Genomic DNA, 18,934 nt, shown 5'->3' with positions numbered 1-18,934 from the left:
CAAGTAGACATGATCTCAAATACAATTGTCTATATCTCACTCATGGCCAGTGCTCCACAAATATTTGATGTGTATACCAACCTCTAATATGATCCAAACTTTTACAATTGACTAATTCCTCAAGCAAAGTGAAATTATACTATGGTATCTATTCTTTCATACATATATGAAAACCACATTCCCTTAACCTATAGGCTTATTCCTATCATTTTTCCACCATATGTCCAACAATTCCTTCATTTACGTATCATTAGTAGTTTGCTTATAGATATGAAGCCTAGCTTTCCATGATACAAACTCAAATTCATCTCATTCCCCCTCTTTTTCAACTTTCTTCAGAATGTACTCTTTGTCCTAATATTATTGATGGTGCATTTTCTACTATCCCTCCTCTTGCTATATCTTCTATCCCTATCCTTTTTACATTTCCATTATTTTCTATCAACCCATTCCTATCAAAATCTATTTGCCTACTTGATTCTCATTCCTTATCCATTTCTTAGTTTTATGGTTTTGATTATCCTCTTCTTCATCCCTTAACCTTTGTTGCACTCCCTCCTTCAACTTCCCTTTCTCTTGATCCTCCTCAAATGGTCAGTCCGTATAATGGATTTTATTTTCAAGTGACTTCGCATCACTAATGGACTTTGTAAGACTCTTTGATAGGTCTACAAATTGATTGCCCTATTATTCCAATATATTAGCATACATTAGTGAAAGCTTTTCATAACTATGTCTAATTTGCCAAGATCTATTGTCAATCCATAGATCTTTTAGTTCATCTGGTAGTACATTTTGCTTGGTATCTAGATTTTATACATAGATATTTCCATAATGATTCAAAGATAGTGCCAAAGTTGTGCGTAAATCCGAATATTGATATTGATCTTCAATAGCTTGATGTTCTCTATTTCCATGCTCAATCCTTCCTATCTAGCTATATTATAATGTTGGAGCAAAAGTGTTGTTTGTAACTTTTGCAAAATCCTCCAAAAATCTTTATGGATGAGCATCAATCATTGGAAAGATTTGGATATCTCCGAGCCTTCAAAAGAGAACGCCTTCATGGAGACTCTTGAATATATTTCTTTCCCTCTTTAGTGCCAAAACTTTTCTTTCTTTTTCCCTAGTTTGGGGATGTCATTGAAATTATTGTCTATGTTTATATGTATTGTGTATGTGTGGTTGTGTGGTGTATATATTCTCTTCCTCGTCCAAGTGGATGTGCTGCAAAAGCTGATGCAATTGAGATAATTAAGCTGGTGGAGATTCAAGTTCAAATATATCTTTAATAATTAAATATGGATGTACTTGAGCAAAACTCTTATGTCCTTTACTAGTTTGTGCAACTATATTTGATTCCTCATTAAATGATTCATGTGGTTTCCTATTTTCCTTCCATTATTCTTTTTAGACGCAAGTTATTCATGAAGATATGATGCAGTCATGGTTATATTCGAGGATGTTACTATAGTAAATCATGACAATATGATGCCTAGCTATTAAAGTCATGTATTGTGTTCTTTCCAAGGTCATGAGAATGCTCCCTAGGCTAAGTATGGAGATATGGTGTGTACTGAACTAACTTGATATTTAACTATTTTTGGTTGTTTTTTTGGAGTTGAATGGTTGATTTGATGCATGATTGGATATATTTGGTTGGTTTTGAGAGTGTTGGGTTAGGTTGAGTATGTTTTGATAGCTCGTTGAAGATTAGGTTTGATTTCAAGAGTCTTGATAAGTTCTATTGAGTGATTGTTTGGTTCTGATGTGCTTTGTTAATGTTTGTAGAGCTCTGTTTTGGTTTGATAAGAAGTTGTGGTTGTGAATGTAATGAATGAGGCTAAGAGGAGAGAAAAGAATGAGCAAAAGAGGAAAAGAGAAGAAGAAGAAGAGAGAGAAAGAGTAGAAGAGAAGAGAGAAAGACATGAAAGAGGGGAGAAAGAGGAAGGAAGCCATGGAAGCTAAAGACGAAGGTGAAGAGTCTGTTCTTGATTATACGTGGATACCCTAAACTGTGTCTCTTATAGCTTTTATACTTCGGTCAATGTGACTTAGTTCTTATGTATCTCGCTTCTTACATTCTATCTTGACCCTAAAAATTTTTTCCCTCAAAAATAGAAGACAGCTCAAGGAACTTGAAACGGTGGCTAGGGAGTGGGGGTGTAGAGTACTACTCTAATCCTCATTACAATGAGAAGATTAGGTAAAGACTATAGATAGCATGCTGAGGTAAATCTGTCTTAAATGGGCTACTCTAAATAGGGTGAGAGCGGAGTTTTGCTCCCGAGAAGTGCTTAAAAATAGCTAAAAATTACGAATATCGAGGGAAAAGTATTCAACGTCGAAGGCGGCGGCTCGAGCTGGGACGATTTCAAGCGTCAAAGTGCTTTAAAGGCGCCCGAGGGACACTTGTTGATTTTTGATAATTTTTCAAACTGCCGTGCGGGTTGTCAAGAGTTAGCGGCCAATGCAGGATGTCAAGCCGGATGCCCAGGATTTTTTAGAGCTCGATTCGGAGTCCGAACGGGAAAATGGCCAACAAATGGTCAAGATTTGAAAAGGTGGACCAAAGTTTGGTCAAGTGGTCATGACCTTTGGGGGGGGGGGGGGCATGTAGCATTTGAATGTGGCATCAAATCGTGGCATTTTTTGAGAAGAAGAAAACGTGGAAGAAGAGGGCGCCATCAGGCGCTGAAAAATGCGCTTAATGGAGATGGAGGCATCATGCAACCTCAATACAACCCATACCAATGATCATGGGCATTCATTCCCCTCTGGATGCTGACTCTATCGTTGTGCTTCGCTCCTCAAATGGTGGCCTCAATGGAGATCTCTGATTTTAGTCTTTCTCTCTCCTCCCTCTCTCTCCCTTAAGGGGCTGTTCTTGTGTGGAAGAAGACAATGAAGAATGATGGAGGAAAGCTTGTCCGGATGAGACCGGATTGCTTCCGGGTGGATGAAGATATGAAGAGTGTTGTTCTTGAAGATGCTGGACATTGAATGAGGGCTGACACGCAGTCCCATAGCAAAACCAAAATCCCGAGACACAAAGCCTAAGCAGTAATTAAATTTTTATGAAGAAAAAATGAGTTTTTGTGCTATTTGGTTGATGAAATATTGTTCCCATGGGCTGATTATGGATTATGTTATTGTTTTCTATGAGTTTGATCAGTTTATGCTCAAAAAATCAGGAAATCATAAGTGTTATGACTGAAATTAATGGTATAAAACCTGTAAAACACGCGTTTAAGAGGCAAAATGAGAGTCTTTTTGCAAAATAAAGGGGAAACATAAGATATAACATCAATAAAACTTGAAATTTTGCTGTCAAAGAACCTAAGGGCCACAGCCCACAATCAATCTCAATTTCTAGTCATTTTTTATTGAAGAAAATAGAGGAAAATTACCAAAAAATGGTGGAAAATGGGTTTTAAATGGGAGAAAATTAGGAAACGATAAAAGAAAAATTCCAAAAAATTACATAAGTGTTTGTGCAATGTATAATGAAGGTTGAGCACGAGGTTAGCCTCGGTTTACCCTCATTTCTATGTTTTTGTCCGTATTTATTGCTTTCTCTACAAAGAAATACACATAAAACGACTCTTACACCTATCAACGATTGCAAAACATTAAACGGTAGGGTGAGAGGAGAGTTTGAGCATCAAAGTACAATCTTAAATCTGATTTATGTGTTGCATCATGGCTATAGGACGTTGTTTTAAAATAAAGGAAAAGGCAGCATGAGCGTAAGGCTTGGTGTCTCTCCTCGTTTCAATACATAAAAGTTAGCATGGAAATCATGAAAAGATTGGTTTCGCACGATGCACAATGCTGATTTTCTATTGTTTTTGCACTAAACCATTCACATTATGCACTATGCATGGTTCATGGTATCGAAGGAAAATCTTCTGGACTGCATAGCAATTGTTTTCTTAGGACTTTGACCCACGTTTGAGAGTGTGAGGTTATCCCTTGCCGTAGGGTAGAGGGTCAGTTTCCTAAGGGACTGTGAAGTGAGGAAGCATGGTATATCTCCTGGAAATACGAGAAATATAAAAGAGAGGAGTTTGTGTTCGTATGTGTTATATGTTTAGCAGCGCATCAAAGGGCCAATCCTTGAGATGTAGGAGAGCTGCAGTGGGGCTCCGACTATTAATCGGTGGAGTGCCTCCTATGTGTGTGTGATCGTGGCATTGCCAATGTATAAGGGATCTCCCTTTGAGGAGTTTTAGGGAAATGTTGGACTATGAACTATAAACGCATGAATTAAGCTTTAGGGTAGTTTGTCCTTCAGCCTTATATTGACGCTCTTGGTCCGCGAGGCTGTGAGGGTGTTTGTGTGTCATGAGCATGAGGTCCGGCTAGTCCTATAGCCAGTGCCGGCCCATTTTAGGTCCCATCAGTGGTGCGTTTGCCGGGAGCCACTTATAAGTGGTGGCTTTCGGATCTAGGATTTCTAGGGACCAAAAGAAAGTTGGTTTATGTCCTCTGACAAGGACTGTCAAGCCAAAATCCAGAAAGCAGAACATGCTGAGAGGGCTAGATGGCGGTTAGAGATCGTAAGCCATTATTCTCCTCAAAGGATTAGCCCAGTACATATACGAAGTAGTGGTCTTAGTCATTTAACTACTCCACCTATTCCATTAGGTGCAGGAGGAAGTGTAAGATCTTCCTCTCCTCCACCAAGTTTACCCACTTCAAGTGGGGGTGTGAATCCGTCACTTCAAGCTCCTATTGCTAATTCGATGGTCACCATGGCACAGCCTATTGCGATTCCTACAGGGACGCCGGATTTACCAGCCTTAGGAGTTCCCTTGCCCATTTTTAATGGGTTAGCGGAAGAGGATGTAGAATTTCACATTTGTGAATTTCAGAGATTGATGTTCAATTATCGCATCCAAGACGAGGGACATCTCATGATGTTCTTCAATATGACGTTAAAAGGAAGGGCTGCGCTATGGTATCACAGCATAGAGTCTGGAACCATAACCACCATTGATCAATTCTATGCAGCTTTCTGAGCGGAATATACCCCTGAAAGAGGTGGCCAATATTGGTTGCGGGTCTTGAATGTAACACGTCAAGATTTTCACGAGAATGTGAAAGCATATGCTAAGAAGTTGAATGAAGTATTCCGTAAGTTGCAAACTTACATTCCCATTCCACCAGCTGCCCAATTGCAATACTTCTTGCATGGGTTGGACTTTAATATCCAAGTACAATTGAGCAGTGTGGCCTTAGCAGATATAGACACCGCTATTACGCGGGCAAAGGGAGTAGAAGCACGATTACAAACGGCCTACTCCTCTTGAATGAATGTTAATGGGGGTTTAGTAACTGGTGGCAATCCATCATTGACGAATGGAAGTCAAGGGATGCCTACGACTAACCCTATTGGGAGAGGGAGTATGGTTTCAAATGTATCTCTATTACCGGCTCCTCCCAGTGTGACTATGCCTATGGCAAGTCAGTTGGCTCCATCAAATGTTGGAGGCCAAGTTTCAAATTCTAATGTTGTTCCTGTGGGTCAATAGCCAATGCCAAATCAGATTGTTAGGCCAATGAAACGACTGGTTGATGATCGAGGCTACGAGTCGAGTGCATCTAATGTCCTTGGCGAAGTTAAGGACATGATGAAGCATTATACCGATATGATCCCCGAACAATATCGACAAATAGCTATCGACGTTAATTTCTTGAAGAAGCAACAAAATCTGATAGGGAATTGACGCCCTGAAGAGGGTGGACCCTCTAGATTTAGTTGTAAATGGTGTAGTGGACAGCACTTCCCTAGAAACTGTCCAAATGTGAAATGTGACATTTGTGGGAAGTTGGGCCATTTAGCTGCTACCTGTTGGAGTAAGATTAGTTCCCTCCAACAAGGGAGTCAACAGCCTGGCCCAGTGAATCATAGAGCGCAAGGAAATAACTTGCAACAGAATGATGCACCAAGACAAATATTGCAGAGGGGAAAAACAACTATAGAAGAGTTGCCACAAGGCAATGGAGTCAGCCTTATTGAGGCTATGCGAGTCCATGATGCTGAAACCTCTAACTTAAGAGCCGTGACAAGAGGCCAAAAGGCTAAAGAGGTTGACAAAGATAATGCAAAACCGATTGAGGCAAACCCTAAACAAGGGGACAAGGGGACGCAAGTCCAAAATCCTAGCATAGAAGGGGGACCGCTAAGGCCGGTTGACAGGAAAGTTGACCCTAAGAAGGATGAGGCAGTGCCAAGAAAGAAGGCAAGAGCCAAGAAAGAAGCACCCAAACCGGTCCAAAGACCAAAAGAGAGGATGGTTTGGCGGGAAAAGAGAGCTTTGGCTACTTATCACGACTTTGATTTAGCAAGTTCTCTTTGCGAAGTTAATTCAGATGTGAATCTCTTGCAATTTATTAAATTATCTCCAGGAGTACATAAGGAATTTAAGAAGATCCTATGTATTGGGCATATTGTAGAACCCTTGGGCATAGCACGAGTAGGGGAAGATTGGTTTGACCATGTTGAAAAGAACTGCCCTGGGGTTCCAGCTTATGTGGATGGAATACTAGTGGAACATGCCATTGTAGACACTGGATCCTCTGTCAATATCATGAGTTCAGAGTTGATGGAGAGGTTGGGTCTAGGCATCCAGAAAGACAGCTCCACCCTTCTGAGAATGGCTGATGATAGTCTAAGACAACCAGAAGGTTGCGTTACTAGAGTCCATGTTACAGTTGCAAGTGTAGAATGCTTCTTGGACTTTAGTTGATAAGATCTGTAGGACGTTCTAGCTATCGAGTTTTGCTAGGTAGGCCTTGGATCTTATGAACAGACTGTCAAGTCGATATACCCACCGGTCGAGTGGTTCTAGGTAGAGGTGCTAATCGAGTAATAGTCGATGCTTATCCTGAGTCTCCTCAAAGTGAGAGAACTCCTTTATCTTCTACTGAATTAGAGACAGCAGAGATCCATCTGGTAGTGAGACATCATCCAGTGACGAATCTAAAGAGGGGTCCACTATAGAGGATATCTATCAGATAACTCTAAATGAGCCGATAGAGCCGCAAGATAGGATAAGAGACGCGGATGTGATTGAGTTAGACCTTGGCACGCTGAATGATTCGCGGCCAATTAAATTAGGTTCCATGCTCAGTTCAGCAGAAAGGGAGGACTATGTGTCCTCGATTCAAGAATTCCGCGATATCTTTGCTTGGAGTTATGATGAGTTGAGAGGCATTCCTCCCAGCCTGGCTGTTCATACTATTTCTGTAAAAGAAGGCAGTCGTCCTGTGCATTAGAAAGTAAGGCGCATGCCTTTTGAATTGAGGGACGGGCTGTTTGAAGAGTTGCAGAAGCTTAGAAAAGCTGGTTTAATCTTCCCTGTACAACACACAGAATGGTGTTCACCAATTGTTATCAGGAAGAAGAAAAATAACCAGATCCGATTATGTGTGGATTTTAGAGAGCTGAATAAGCAGACGGTTAAAGATTACTACCCGTTGCCATTTATTGACCTAATTTTGGATCAATTAGCAGGTAGGAAAATATATTCGTTCATGGATTGCTTTGCAGGATATAACCAGATGGCAATTGCAGAGCAGGACAAGTTGAAAACAACTTTTATTACTGTCTTTGGTACTTTTGCGTACCATGTGATAGCCTTTGGTTTATGCAATGCACCTGGATTGTGGCAACGAACACCAGACAAGACCTTTGGTGACATCTCCCTAGATGAGTTGAAAGTATTTATTGATGACCTGGGGGCAGCCACTGTAAGGGAAAGGATGTTGATTATCCTAAGAAAGTGCTTTGAGCATTGCAGACAATTTTGTATCGCTCTTAACCCACGGAAGTGTGTCTTTGGAGTGCCTTATGGGCTATTGCTAGGTCATGTGGTCAGTTCAGTAGGGATAGCAACTGACCCTGAAAAGATCAAGGTTATAGTCGCTATAAGTTCACCACGCACTCCAAAAGAGGTTCATAGCTTTCTGTTGTCGATAGGGTATTATCGGAGGTTTATAAATGCCTTGGCAGAAAGAACATTGCTATTAACGAATTTATTATCCTTTAGCTGTTCATTTGAATGGAGCGACCCTTGTAAGGTAGCTTTTGAGTATGTGAAACAGGAGCTAGTAAAAGCACCCGTTTTAAAAGCACCTAAAAGAGGCGAGGTGTTCTACATATTTTCAGCAGCAGCCACTATGCATAGTATCAGCTACTACTGTTTAGCCCAAATTTGGGAGGAAAAGTGGTATCATCCGATAGCTTTTGCTAGTCGAAAATTGGGCATTTCAGAGATCAATTATAGCTACATGGAGAAGTTGTGTCTGGAGATGGTCTTTGGGACTAAGAAATTCAGGCACTACATCGTCTATGAAAAGGTAGTGTTTTATACAAAGGCAGAAGGGCTTAGATTGCTTATGAACAAGCTACAGCCACCTGATCGTTTGGCAAAGTGGTTAATCACTTTGCAGGAGTTCGATTATGATATTAAGAGTAAGCTACCGAGGCTACAGGGTATTGTGGAATGCCTTGTGGATTTTGGGGAGCCGAAAGAGACTTTGGCTGAAGGAAGTGATATTGAGGAAATGTTTAAAATTGATATAGCTTCTATCCCATCTTGGTATGCTGCTATTACGCATTAACTATCAACAGGAGAGATGGGAGCTAGTTTGTCAAAGTCTGAAAAGAGGAAAATCAAACAACAGGCATTGAAGTTTTCCTTGATCGCAAGAACACTATATCGGCAGGGTGTTGATGATATTTACCACCGATGTGTAATGCTTGACAAGGTTCCTTTTTATCTTGTAAGAGTGCCATGACTCTGCATGTGGAGGGCACTTTGCAGGACGGTTGACGGCACAAAAAGCTTTAAGAGCCGGATATTGGTGGCCGTCCATCTTCCAATATTCTTTTGAGTATGTAAAGAGATGTGATACCTGTCAAATGCATGATAGTAGAGAGAATAGGAAATGGCCACTTATGCCTATCATGGCTATCCTTCCATTTGAGAAGTGGGGCATTGATTTTTTGGGTCATATTACCCCGTCGTCTACTACCCAGAAGAGGTATATTATAGTAGCCACTGATTATTTTACAAAATGGTCAGAAGCGTGGGCGACGAGGCAGGACAATGCAAAAGAGACTGCAAGTTTCCTTTTAGAGCAGATTATCTGCCGCTTTGGTCCACCGTGTTGAGATATCGAGCTCCACTCGTGATACGCCAGGGTGACCGTTGTGTATTTATGTCACCGACTTGTCAGTTGCAGACGCGGTTGGTACACCGCCCATGAATAATAGCTACATGATAGCTATCCTTATCTACTCTAGTTCGTGGCTCAGTTAGTATGCCACCTTAGTTAGTTGAGTTTGGTTTTGAGACCCATATATAGGGTTCTTCTATTTCTTTGTATGAGAGTTCTTTTGGCTTACACAACTAAGAAGAGGAAAACTGTTTTCAGCCTCCACCTCTGTGTGTATTCCCCCATTGTGCAAGCAAGAAAGCTACAAGTGAGACTCCTTCCTTCTCTCCCACAATCTTGACATGGTATCAGAGCCTTGTTCGTGGTAAGGAGCTCAAGAAAGCAAGCCAAGCTCGCGGTGTTCTGGTAAGAGGAACAATGTTGCTTTCATTTTCTGTTTTGGGAGCAGATCTCTGCAGGTAGCACAGCCGGAAAGTGCAGGAGTGCATTGTCTCAGGTTGAGACGCCCTTCGCGGTGAAGCAAGAGGGCAGTATATGCTGCGGGAAAGGGCTTTAGTCCTTGGCGACCTTGTTTTTTTTATTTGAGGCCATTTCGGGGCCTGTTTTGGAGGCGGAAGTTTTTTGCACGCACTCAAGAAAAGGCCCAGTTTTATGCTGTGCAGCCACTATTCTACAGCTCGGTGAATAGTTACTGTAAAAATTGCATTGTATGCTTGTGCGTAGAGACATTGGGAGTTACAGAATCATCCCTGTTGCCTGTTGATGCAAAATCGTCACTAGGAAGTGACTGTGTGGTCAAATACCACTTTCGCCAGTTTTGCAGATTTTCCCTTGTGAGGGTGAAGCTGTGGTTTTTGCAGTGACAGAATTTTTTGCAGTCTTCTGTAATGGCATCTGATTCTCTTTCACAGATTGTCACTGAAAAGCTTGACAAGAACAACTTCCAAGCATGGAAGTTTAGAATGACGAATTTCCTTATGGGAAAAGGATATTGGGAATTTGTTGCAGGAAATGAAGAAGAACCAGTTCTTCCTGATGTTCCCAATCAACAGCAAATGCAGGCATTTAAAGCATGGCATGAGAGAGCCAGGAAAGTTATGTATTGGTTGTCTATCAGCATTTCAGACTCTATGATTGTGCATATTCAGGATGCAAGTACGCCAAAGGAGGCATGGGATACTTTGTCAAAAATGTATAGCACAAATACGCAAGCCAGGAAAATGCAGCTCAAGCAAGAGTTGCACAATGTGCAAAGAGAAAATATGAGCATCAACGACTACCACATGAAGGTGAAGAAGATTGCAGATGCACTTGCTTCCATTGGGTCACCAGTGGAAGATGATGATTTAGTTTCTGTGACCTTGAATGGTCTAGGAAAGGATTATGCACAGTTCCGAACATCCATTTCAGTTCGTGAAAGATTTCCTGATTTTGAGGAGTTGATTGCTCTTCTAATTTCTGAGGAACAGAGAAATGGTGGTGCATCTTCTTCAGGAGGAACTTCAAAAGAAGCTGTCTTCTACTCAAATGCTGGAAGAGGTAGAGGCAGAGGTAGAGGAGGCCGATTTGGAGGCCGTGGTAGAAATCAGAATATGCAGCAAACTCAAGAAAACCAGTCCTATGGAGGAGGACGTGGTAACTCTAGAGACAGGGGGAGCCAAAGAGGTCGTGGTGGATGGCAAAGATGTCAAAATGCAAACAGTAATGTTGAATGCTACTACTGTGGTAAAATGGGTCATATGGCTAAAGACTGCTATAAAAAGCAGAATGACATCATAAATGGAAAACTGCAACAAGGGAATTATGCATCTTCTAGCAGACAGGGTGATGACAGAAATGAGCATTTGTTCATGGTGCAGCACATGAACAATTCTGTGACAAGTGCAGAAGAAAGCAATTATGTATGGTATGTTGACTCAGGTGCATCAAACCACATGACAGGTCATGCAGAATGGATAGAGGATGCAAGGAAAATGGAAAAACCAGGATTTGTGGAGACTGGTGATGATACTGCACATCCTATTGTGCAGATTGGAAAAATTCCCTTGTCTATGCAGGATGGGAAAAAGAAATACCTGTCCGATGTATTTCATGTCCCGAATATCACCAAGAATCTGGTTTCTGTTGGTCAAATGGTTGAGCAGGGCTTGCAGGTCAGATTTAATCCTCATGGATGCTTTGTTGAGGATATGAAAAATAAAGGTCGCTTGATAGCAAAAGAAAAGAAGAAGGGTAGAATGTTTACGTTGGATGCAGACATGTCTGAATTGAGTGCAGCAATGTTTATACATGGGACCGGTGTAGTTGCAGATATTGATATCTGGCATAAACGCATTGGTCATGTTAATGTACAGCGACTTAAATCAATGCAGGCCCAAAATATTGTTGCAGGATTGCCAAAATTCAAGGTTGCAGAAATGCATAAGGTATGTGAAGCCTGTCAGTTTGGAAAACAGGCAAGGAAACCATTTCCTAGACATGTTCAAGAGAGTGAGAAGCCATTGGAATTAATCCACTCTGATGCGTGGACTACTAAAGCTGCATCTCTTGGAGGCTGTCATTATTTTGTCACTTTTATTGATGACTATAGCAGAAAAGTTTGGGTGTATTTTATGAAAAAGAAAAGTGAAGTTTTTGGGCATTTCAAAACCCTTAAAGCTATGGCTGAAAAAGAAACAGGTCTGTAAATAAAATGCCTAAGGTCAGATGGAGGGGGAGAGTACCTCTCAAATGAGTTTGCAAAGTTCTTGCAGGAGCATGGCATAAGGCAGCAATATTCATGCAGTTATACCCCACAACAAAATGGAATTGCAGAAAGGAAAAACATGCATATTGGAGAGGTATCTCGTGCCATGCTCAATGAAAAAGACTTGCCAGATTTTTATTGGGCTGAAGCAGTTGCTACAACAGTCTACATAATGAACAGGACTCCCACTGCAGCAATACATGGAATGACTCCAGAGGAGAGGTATACTGGTAGGAAACCAAATATTTCTCATTTGAAAATTTCTGGTTGCATTGCCTATGTACATGTGCCAGATGAGCTGAGATCCAAGTTGGATCCAAAAGCTGAGAAGTGCATCTTTATTGGTTACTCTCTGCAGCAAAAAGGGTATAGATGCTATAACCCTTCTACTCGTAAGTTTACAATGAGCAGAGATGTTGTTTTTGATGAGATGAGTAGCTGGTATAAACCAGTAAATGTGATTGATGATGTAGATGCACAAAATGGTAATGCTGCACAGAATTCACAGCAGCACTCACAAAATATTAGTGGACCTGGAGCGTCCTCTAGCAGTGGTTCACATTCTTCGCCATGGACAGGCAGATTGAGATCAGGAGAATCTTCTCAAAGCAATACAGATAGTGGTATGCAGGTATCACGAAAAGGAAAAGAGAAGGTTGATCAGCCCATGTTTGATGTGAATGCAGGTCACTCTTATGTGGATGGTGAATCCAGTGGCTCAGAACAGAGCATTGATGATGAGTTGGGTATTCCTTCTATTGTTACACCTGGAGTAAGGAAGACCAGGGATGTTTTGAGAGCACCTGGGAGTGAACCTACTTTGCGCAGGTCTACGAGAGCTAGGTATCCTGTGGATAGGCTGAAATATGATGGATTTACAGCCATTCACAATGCATATATGGTCAAAGTGGTATAGGAACCAGAACCCACATCTTTTGAGCAAGCCATGGGAAAAGAAAAATGGGAGAAAGCCATGGATGAAGAAATGGATGCCTTGGAAGCAAATGCTATATGGGAATTGGTACCTTTGCCTAAAGGTAAAAATGCAATTGGCTGTAAGTGGGTTTATAAGGTGAAGCACAATGCAGATGGTTCTGTGAACAGATACAAGGCAAGATTAGTAGTCAAGGGGTATGCACAAACATATGGCATTGACTATGAAGAAACATTCAGTCCGATTGTAAGGATGGCAACCGTAAGAGCAGTCATTGCTATGGCTGCATCAAAGGGATGGTCTTTACATCAGATGGATGTAAAGAATGCCTTCTTGCATGGTGATTTGCAAGAAGAGGTATATATGGAGCAGCCACCAGGTTATGTGCATGCTGTTCATCCTGAGTTTGTTTGCAGGTTGAAGAAAGCCTTGTATGGCTTGAAGCAAGCACCTAGAGCATGGTCTGACAAGATAGGACAGTATCTTGTCACTATTGGCTTTCAGATTTCCCAGGCAGATTTCTCACTTTATGTGAGAAAAACAGAGAAAGGTATTATGCTACTTGTCATTTATGTTGATGATTTGATTATGACAGGTGACAGTGATGAAGATATCCTTCATGTGAAAATGCTATTGAAGCAAAAGTTTGAGATGAAGGATTTGGGAGAGCTGCGTTATTTCTTGGGCATTGAGGTGATTAGATCACCAAGTGGGATATAGCTCTTGCAGAGGTAGTATGGATTGGACATGCTGTCCAAATATGGGATGACAGGCTGTAAGCCTATTTCAGTTCCTTTGGAGCAGAATGTGAAGCTGAGCACAGATGCAGGTGAGCTTCTGGAAGACCCTACTATGTACAGACGCATAGTAGGAAGCTTGATTTATATGACTATTACCAGGCCAGATTTGAGCTATGCTGTTGGATTGGTAAGTTAGTTTATGCAAGCTCCAAGGAAACCACATTTGGATGCGGCTAGACGCATACTCAGGTATGTGAAGTCCACATTGCAGTATGGACTATTTTATGAGACTGGGGTTCAAATACAGTTGCATGGATACACTGATGCTGATTGGGCTGGTAGCATTTCTGATAGACGATCTACTAGTGGATATGTGTTCTCTTTTGGGAGTGCTACAGTCACTTGGAGCAGCAAGAAACAGCCTACAGTTGCCTTGTCGAGCACAGAGGTTGAGTACAGGGGTGCAGCAATGGCTGCATGTGAGGTAGCTTGGTTGCATAAGCTACTTTATGATATGCATCAGCCTACAGATGGGCCAGTTGTCATTTATTGTGACAACATAAGCAGTATACACTTGGCAAATAACCCAGTCTATCATGCTAGAACAAAGCACATTGAGGTGCATTATCACTATGTGCGAGAGAGGGTTTTACTAGGTCTTATTGATCTAGTTTATGTCAGCACAGAGGATCAGGTAGCTGACATATTCACGAAGGCATTGGGCGCAGAGAAGCTGTGCAAGTTCAGAGACCTGCTTGGTGTGCAGGAATTGGGATTGAGCTCGAGGGGGAGTGTTGAGATATCGAGCTCCACTCGTGATACGCCAGGGTGACCGTTGTGTATTTATGTCACCGACTTGTCAGTTGCAGACGCGGTTGGTACACCGCCCATGAATAATAGCTACATGATAGCTATCCTTATCTACTTTAGTTCGTGGCTCAGTTAGTATGCCACCTTAGTTAGTTGAGTTTGGTTTTGAGACCCATATATAGGGTTCTTCTATTTCTTTGTATGAGAGTTCTTTTGGCTTACACAACTAAGAAGAGGAAAACTGTTTTCAGCCTCCACCTCTGTGTGTATTCCCCCATTGTGCAAGCAAGAAAGCTACAAGTGAGACTCCTTCCTTCTCTCCCACAATCTTGACACACCGAAAGAATTAGTGTCGGACCGTGGAACCCATTTTTTGAATAAAGTGATCAAAAGCTTGACTGAAGCTTGGCAAATCAAGCATAATAAAACGACTCCTTATAATCCGCAAGCAAACGGGCAAGTGAAAAGTACTAATAAGCGGCATGTGGGTATCTTGTCTAAAATAGTCTCTGAGAAGAAACGAGACTGGGACATGAAGTTGTATGTTGCAGTATGGGCGTATAATCCCACGTTCAAGCGAGCTACCGGCCATACTCCATTTAAATTGGTTTATGGGAAAGAGTGTGTTCTACCCCTCGAGATTGAGTTGCCAACCATATGGTTTGCAATTAACCACTCCTTGGGAAATGAGGATTCCCTTTTTGAATGTTTCACGACCTTAGCCCACCTGGATGAGCTGAAGTTGCAGAGCTTATTACATCAGGAGGTGGCTAAACGTGAAGCAGTTGCATGACCTTAGAGCAAAGAAATATACATTTAAAAAAGGGCAATTAGTCCTATATTATGATGTGCGTAGGGAGCTGTTTCCAGGGAAGCTGGAACCTAAATCGGATGGTCCCTACAAGATTGTCACGTTAGGGAAAAATAGGTCTACGGCTCTATTAGCTGATCTACAGGGAGTAGAGTTTAAAAATAAAGTTAATCTTAATAAGATTAAAGCTTATTATTTCTAAGTATGCTAATACAAAAGAAAATGCATTGCAGGTCCATGCTGGGGATGATTTGAGACCTGCAAAAGAGCTTAAAGTCGGTTGATGGGTCGGTTAATCCCTTATTTGGAGCAGAGATACCATCAGGAGAAACTCATCTGGTGGAGCAAAGGATACAAAGTGATTGAGCAAGAAGACGGAACCTTTGTGTGGGAGATTAAAGTCTTTTGCTATCACTGCTTACGATTGTTGACAACTATCCCTGTTGAGTTCAATGAAGAAGGTGGGATGGAGCCGTCCGTTCATCCTCTTAACATGCTAAACTTTGATTACCATAATTACGAGTAGAGGGGTTCGTGATGGCAAGCTGAGTAAACCCATTATGGACGTACACATTATATTTTGACGGAGCATCTAGGGGCCCTAATAAAAAAGGGAGTGTTGGAGTAGTAATCCGAGATCCCCGACGTAGAGTTACGATGAAGTTAGCTTCTTATCTCGGGGTAGGATTCACTAACAATATGGCGGAGTATAAAGCCTTGATTATGGGACTGCATATTGCCAAACAAGGTGGTATTCGTCAGTTGTTAGTAAAAGGGGATTCCCAGTTGATTCTGAATCAGCTAGATGGGACGTACACAGTGCGGAATCCCATTCTCTGTATGTATCATCGGACTGCGATGACCCTACTTGAAGAGTTTGAGAGAGTGTCTTTTCAGCTGATTCCACGTTATTGGAATCAGTTTGCGGATTCATTGGCAAATCTTGCTTATGAAGAAGACATTTTCTTCAATTGTGGTCCTAGTTTGGATATTGTGATCAATGATGAAATAGGACCTAGTCGCTTGTGGCGAATGTTATCAGAGCATGCAATATATGGCAGATGATGGTTGATATGGGTGATGCAAAGAATAGCCGAGACCAATTTACCGTTATTATCTTGGACCCATAGGTTAATTAGACAACATGTTATGTGTACGCCTCTTACTATATATGCAGGAGGGATGGGTCATAAACCTTATGCATTTAGTCTAGGGCTACGAGCCCTGTGTTTTCCTCCTTGGGAAGGAGCCTATTATTGTATATCTGGATTCTTTCAGGGAGGGATGTGTAGGTGCTATTTTGCTTTATTTCGTTAGGCCAAGAGGGCCAGTGTTGCGAGGTGTTATTACTTTATTTCATTAGGCCAAGAGGGCCAGTTGTCTGTTTAGTGAAGGTGCGGTTAATGGTTTCTTGTTTTAGTTTTGTGCTAGACAGGTTCAGAAGAAGAGCTTAGAAGGAGCCTTTTGTTGCGTGGAAGCTTCTTGTGGCCCTATCCAGGTGATATCTCTTCTTTATGAGTACTGTGGTTGTTATGTTATATGTGTCTGTGTACTTATTAAGGGGTTTTTCGTTTCTTGTTGGGGACCGGCGTCCAAGACATGAAGTCCCAAGTTTAGGTTCAGTATGTTTGAGGGAGGTCTGAGTAGTCGTTGCCTCCTGTAAAGACATTGTCAAGCATCAAAAGACCTGTTTTGGACGGGAGCCCTAGTGACCCTATTCTGCTAGCCTGCTAGGCAGCTGTTCTAGGAGTTCTTGCTCAGTTGTGAGGCAGTTAGAGAAGCCTGCCAGAAGAAAAATGATGATGATAAAGGAAAAGAAACCATGAATATCTGAAAAAACAATAAAAATATACAAAGGTGTGTAAAAAGGGGTTCTAACCCCTTATAAAAATAGAAAAGAAAAGAAATAAAAATTTATGAGCAGTTGATCATCGCCTTGCGAAGGCCTGGTAGGTTCCTGGGGACGAGTCCCGACCCAGGGCCGATGCCTTGTCTTCCTAGGGGTGACATCTTGCTAGAAAAGAAGAAAGTAAGGAAGGTTGGAGTGAAAATAAAAGTGAGCGTCAAAAAAGGATTAAGTGTTGCCTTGTGAGGGCTTGGTAGGTTCTTGGGTACCGAGACAGGACCTGAGGCCGATGCCTTGTTCTCCTTGGGTCACTACGCTTAGCTCCCTCCTTTTTACATTCCCAAGTATGGAAATAAAAACCCTAAAAGAAAAAATGTACTGAAAGAAAATACATCTTGATCAGGCTATAGGAGTCCTCACCTAGTAGGAGCTCCTGGTTGTGTTGTCCTTAGTTAGGTAGGTAGTTCAGACCACCACTTAGGGCAACCTCTTTGATAGTTCTTTTTAGTTTGGCCGTGTTGGAGCAGTTAGTTAGTGACTAGCTTCGGACCTTTTATCAGATTATGCTAGGCCTACTTCTTGTGGATGTCATGTCTTGGTTTTGTCAAGGGGTAGGGTGAGCATTGTGTATCTATTTTGTATCAGCTTGATGCTTCCTTTGGTTGTTTTGTGCAGATCTACTGTGGGATTTGACAGGCTGAGTCGCCCTATCCCATGGTCGCCAATGAGAGCAGAGTTTTACTGCCGAGAAGTGCTTAAAAATAGCTAAAAATTACAAATATCAAGGGAAAAATATTCAACGTCGAAGGCAGCGGCTCGAGCTGGGACGATTTTAAGCGTCAAAGTGCTTTAAAGGCGCCCGAGCGACACTTGTTGATTTTTGATAATTTTTCAGACTGCCATGCGGGTTGTCAAGAGTTATCAGCCAATGCAGGATGTCAAGCCGGACGCCTAGGATTTTTCAGAGCTCGAATCGGAGTCCGGACGGGGAAATGGCCAACAAATGGTCAAGATTTGAAAAGGTGGACCAAAGTTTGGTCAAGTGGTCATGACCTTTGGGGGGGGGGGGCATGTAGCATTTGAATGTGGCATCAAATCGTGGCATTTTTTGAGAAGGAGAAAACGTGGAAGAAGAGGGCGCCATCAGGCGCCGAAAAATGCGCTTGATGGAGATGGAGGCATCATGCAACCTCAATAGAACCCATACCAATGATCATGGGCATTCATTCCCCTCTGGATGCTGACTCTATCGCCGTGCTTCGCTCCTCAAATGGTGGCCTTAATGGAGATCTCTGATTTTAGTATTTCTCTCTCCTCCCTCTCTCTCCCTTAAGGGGTTGTTCTTGTGTGGAAGAAGACAATGAAGAATTATGGAGGAAAGGTTGTCCGGATGAGACCGGATTGCTTCCGGGTGGATGAAGATATGAAGAGTGCTGTTCTTGAATATGCTGGACATTGAATGAGGGCTGACACGCAATCCCATAGCAAAACCGAGATCCCGAGACACAAAGCCTAAGTGGTAATTAAATTTTTATGAAGAAAAAATGAGTTTTTATGCTATTTGGTTGATGAAATATTGTTCCCATGGGCTGATTATGCATTATGTTGTTGTTTGCTATGATTTTGATCAATTTATGCTCAAAAAATCAGAAAATCATAAGTGTTATGACTGAAATTAATGGTATAAAACTCGTAAAACACGCGCTTAAGAGGCAAAATGGGGGTCTTTTTGCAAAATAAAGGGGAAACATGAGATATAACATCAATAAAACCTGAAATTTTGCAAAGAACCTAAGGGCCACAGCCCACAATCAATCTCAATTTGTAGTCATTTTTTATTGAAGAAAATAGAGAAAAA

The sequence above is a fragment of the Lygodium microphyllum genome, chromosome 27 (assembly GCF_053477565.2).
Source record: "Lygodium microphyllum isolate KBCC chromosome 27, Lygodium_microphyllum_v1.1.10, whole genome shotgun sequence".
NCBI classification, from domain to species: domain Eukaryota; kingdom Viridiplantae; phylum Streptophyta; class Polypodiopsida; order Schizaeales; family Lygodiaceae; genus Lygodium; species Lygodium microphyllum.
This window is presented reverse-complemented; position numbering follows the sequence as displayed.